General features: G+C 37.1%; 1 long non-coding RNA gene across 1 annotated transcript; it reads right to left on the bottom strand.

The window, feature by feature from the left end:
• Positions 1-296: 296 nt before the first annotated feature.
• LOC144454813 (uncharacterized) lies at positions 297-3815 on the bottom strand. Its single transcript, XR_013483367.1, has 2 exons — positions 3686-3815; positions 297-3288 (listed from the first exon to the last, which is right to left on the bottom strand). It is a non-coding gene; the product is annotated as an uncharacterized LOC144454813 (long non-coding RNA).
• Positions 3816-4571: the final 756 nt, after the last annotated feature.

The raw sequence follows: 4571 nt of genomic DNA, 5'->3' as shown, positions 1-4571 counted from the left end.
CTACATATCCAATTAATTGCCAAATCTTTTAATTGTTTTATTTACAACATACGTCAGCTGCAACACTTTTTCTTCATTCACATAGCCATTACAGATTGGCCCTCATTGTTCAGGCCCTCATCCTTTCTCTCCTGGATTATTGTAATAGTCTCTAATTAGTGTCCCTGCTCCAAGTCCCTCCCCAATTCCAATCCATCCTCCAAATATCTACAAAAATGATTTTCCTAAACTAGACGTCTGACATCATTTTCATCTGAACTGGTCAAGAGGGAAGAATACACACATACACACACTGATTCAGGCATAGAAATACATTGTTCTCAACAGTGAAATAGGAGGGAAAAGGTAGCACATACATATAAATATATCGAGTAGGGATATATATATATATATATATATATATGTGTATGTGTGTATATACATTATATATATATACATATATTTGTATATACACACATATATAAAACCCCATCTCAATATCCAGTGGTTACTTATTACTTCCAGGATCAAATTTAAACTTCTCTATTTGACATTTAAAGCTCTTCACAATCTGGCCCCTTGCTCTTTTTTTTTTTCTTTGTAGCTTTTATTTTTGGTTATTGTAAACTTTATGAATACCAATAAACATGAATATTTCCATTATACAAAGAACAGAAAAAAAAAGGATTGTATAGAAAACTGTGAATCTCTATTACGTAGAGGTTATATTTTTTAAAAATTCAGTAAATCCAGCATGTTAATTTCAAAACTGTCTTGCTTTCCTGTTTCTCCCTCTGACATTCCTTCTGTTCTCTTCTGTGCTTCTTAAAATGCTTTAAATCCAGTCTTTTCTTTCTTTCCTTCTTTCGGTATTATGATCATTAGCTCTCCCCTCTCTTTCCATTCTAAGATTATCAAGATATAACAGAATCACTTCTAGCCTTGTCTAATTGGACTCTCTCTATGAACCCCAATGATGATATGGATCAGAAGGGACACATTTGTCATCTCCTAATATTTGATTGTAAATAGTTTTTCCTTGTTTAGTCCTTAATTATTGTTTCTTTATGTTTACATTTTCATGTTTCTCTTCACTCCTGTATTTGTGCTTCAAAGTTTTTCCACAGCTCTGGTGTTTTGCCGAGTAAGTTACTCTTGATTGTAAGCCCACATCCTTTGCCTTTTGGAATATCATGTTCCAGGTTCTCTGCTCCTTTATAGTAGTGGCTGCTAATCAGATGTGGTCCTCACTTTATTTTTGGCTGCTTGCAGTATTTTTTTTCTCTGACCTGGAAGCTCTAGATTTTAGCTATGATGTTCCTGGGAGTTTTCATTTTGAGGTTTCTTTTAGGAGATAACTAGTGAATTCTTTCTATTTTTTTAGTTTGACCTTTGGTACAAAGCAATCTGAGCAGTTTTCTTTTAAAATTTCTTGAAACATGATATTTAGGCCCTTTTTCTTTTTGATTATGGTGATCAAATAGTCCAATGATTCTTACATTTTTTCCTCCTCAATCTTCTCCCACATCTGTTGTTTTTACTATGAGATAGCTTACAATTTCTTCTATTTTTTCAATCTTTAGACTTTGTTTTTAATTATTTCTTGTTGACTCTCAGAGTAATTGGCTTCTGTGTGGTCCTTTCTAATATTCAAGGAGTTTGTTGTTTGGACAGGATTTTGTACCTCTTGTGCCCAGCTGTTAATTCCCTTTCAAAATTCTTTCTTCCATAGCTCTCATTTCTTTTCCATTTTTTTTCTTGCAAGCACTTTCATTCAATATACAAAGCCATTTTAACTCTTTTAAAAAAAAGAATTGTTGCTTCATATGTTCCAGGAATTCTAGTTGAGTTTGTGCCCAAGCTGTTTTTCTCTGAGGTAATGCTTATAGCTGTTTTGGAGTCATTCTCTGGTTTGTGTCTTGAGTGTTCCTGCCATAAAAGCTCATTATGCTGGAATTCTTTTTTTTTATTTGCCCATTCTTCCAACTTACTTCCTAACTTTAGACTTGATATTAGAGCTGGGCTCTGTGGCGCTTCTGAAGGAAGGGTGAGGCTGGTCCTGTTACTGTCAAATAATATTGGGCACTGCATCATACCAGGATCTCAGGACCTGAGAAATGTGGACCTGAGATACAGGCTGGGGACCTGCCAACTTTCAAAGTGTTCTGATCCAGGGCCCCCAGGACTGAGCTCTGCAAGTTTCTGACCTGGGTTTAGGTCTGTGTAAGAGTAGACTGCTGCTGAATTCTGTCTGTACCAACCAGCTGGAAAGCTCTTTTGGCTCAGAGTGGCAGGAATCGTAGGTTCTCTTTTGGTCTGGGATTCTGGCCCTGGTTACTCCTTTGCAGGCTGGCCTAGATGTTGGAAATGAGAACCTGCTGTGAGCCTGAAGTCTGAGCCACACACCACTGTTGCTGCTGATGGCTTCTGAAGCTCTTCCTTTCTCCATATGTCACCCAGGGCCTCCTTAACTAGAAACCTTTGTGCAAATCCCTTTTTACTCCACCTGCATCTATAACCAGGGACTGGGTAGTGGCAACAAAGCTGCCAGTTGGCACCTGCCCTTGTCATGGTGCCCCAGTGTGGGTTTGGGGGTGCTCCAGTAAAGCTCAGGATCTCCTCTTGTGTCTGGTACATAGCATCTCTCTGGACGCTGGAGCAGTGCTTTTGGCTCCCCCATCTCCAGGGCAGACCTTGTCCAGACCTCTTTGTCTGTCTTCCTATGTCAAATGGGGAGAGTCAGAGGACTCACTGTGACTTCTTCTGGATTTCTCCACCGAGATCCAGTCTGGTGAATTTTCTAGATCTGTCTGGAGGAGTTTGACCGGAGTTATTATTTTTTTTTACAATATTGTAGACATTATATAAATTGTTTTTTTGCTCTCCTCACTTTTCATTTCATACAAGTCTTTTTTAGTTTCTCTGAATCAATCCTTTTCATCTTTTCTTACAGAGCAATAATATTCCATGACATTCATATACCTGTCTTCATTTGGTCATTCTCTAATTGATGGAAACTTCCTTAATTTCCAATTCTTTAAAAAACAAAATATGCCTCTATGAATATTTTTGTATAATATGGGTCCTTTCCCTGTTTCTTCAATCTGTTTGAGGCCCAGGCCCAATATCACTGGCTCAAAGAGTATGCACAGTTTAATGTTGGGTTTTTTTTTTTCAGTAGAGTTCAGTTGTTTTCAAGAATGACTGAACCAGTAATTCAGAACTCTGCCAACAGTGCATATTAATGTGCCTGTTTTCCCATATTTCCTCCAACAATTTCCATTTTCCTTGTTCATCCTCTTTGCCAACCTGATGGGTGGGAGACGAGACATCATTACTTATCTAGAATAAGTAATATAAGTTCTACCCAGAAGCACTACTCAGTGAATGAACATCAAAAGGATTTTCCCAGACTGCTGGACTAAGGTAGTCCATATTATTATACTTCAGTGAAGTAGTGTTTCCATGGAGGAGTAGATAAGTTAGCATCACTCAATCAATATCAGTAAAATGCAGTGAGAAAAGGTTATTTACAGTAATATTCCTAAGAAATTTATTTACATATAGATCCAAAACCACAGCAAATAAAGAAATGAGTAGATGTGTTGATATGAGTAACACAAGCCAAGATTATGTTGTAAGTAGCATCCAGTTACTAATTTTGAGAAAAAGTACAGGAGGATTAAAAATTGATAGCTTTACTTACTTTCCTATGATGTGTTTCAGTTCTTAGCTGGCAAAATTCAGGACCACTTCCCAAGCAATAAGTAGAATTAAAACTTAGCTCATCAGTGGTAGCAGAGGCAGGGTTTTTTTTGTTGTTTTGGACCTATGATTGTCACTGATGTAGCAATTTTTCTCCTTGTGGAAACTCCCTCCACTGCTGCAAATGGGAAATTCCTCTGTAACTTGGAGTCTTAGAGAATCAACTAGGGGAGGAGGGGAACAGAGACTTTAAATGATTTGCCCATGTTCCAATAGCTAATATTGTATCAGAGGCAGTATGGTGGCCCAGGTTTTTCTTTTTCTTTTTTCTTTTTTAGCCAAAGACAAGATTTATTAAAGATCCACCATATTGGCCAGACTCTTAAAGAATCTGAGCATTAGTGAGTTATTGACTAGATTTTAAAGTTTTTCTGATGCCAAGATTGGTCCTCTACCTACCATACTGGGTTGCCTCTTTAATTAGAATCAGAACCACTAGATGACAAATTTTGTCAAATAATGTCAAGTTGATTGAGGCATGTTGGAGCTAAGCAATGTCGAAAGGTCTGCATGTGTGTTAATGAAATAGCAAAATACATTGAGAGGAAGATTCTGCATGACAACTAACAACATAAAAGAATGTCTGACACATAGTAAGGGTTTAATAAATGCTTCTTGACTATTTGTTTTAAAAGCAACGATGAAACCATTGGCCTGTGTATAATTAGGAAATGATATAATGTAGGAAGGGAAGAATAAAGAAAACTTTTTTTTCATATAGGAAATAAGCTGCATCCTGGGATTGACTGTTTGAAGAAAAATCTAGAAATTGTTATTTTTCTGTGATGATGAATCTTGGAAGCTCTTGTTTCCTCTCTCTCCCCTTG

Source organism: Phascolarctos cinereus, unplaced genomic scaffold (genome assembly GCF_003287225.1).
Source record: "Phascolarctos cinereus isolate Bilbo 61053 unplaced genomic scaffold, phaCin_HiC Scaffold_7;HRSCAF=346, whole genome shotgun sequence".
Classification (NCBI taxonomy): domain Eukaryota; kingdom Metazoa; phylum Chordata; class Mammalia; order Diprotodontia; family Phascolarctidae; genus Phascolarctos; species Phascolarctos cinereus.
Note: the sequence above shows the minus strand (reverse complement) of the source record. Positions and strands in the feature narration are given on the sequence as shown.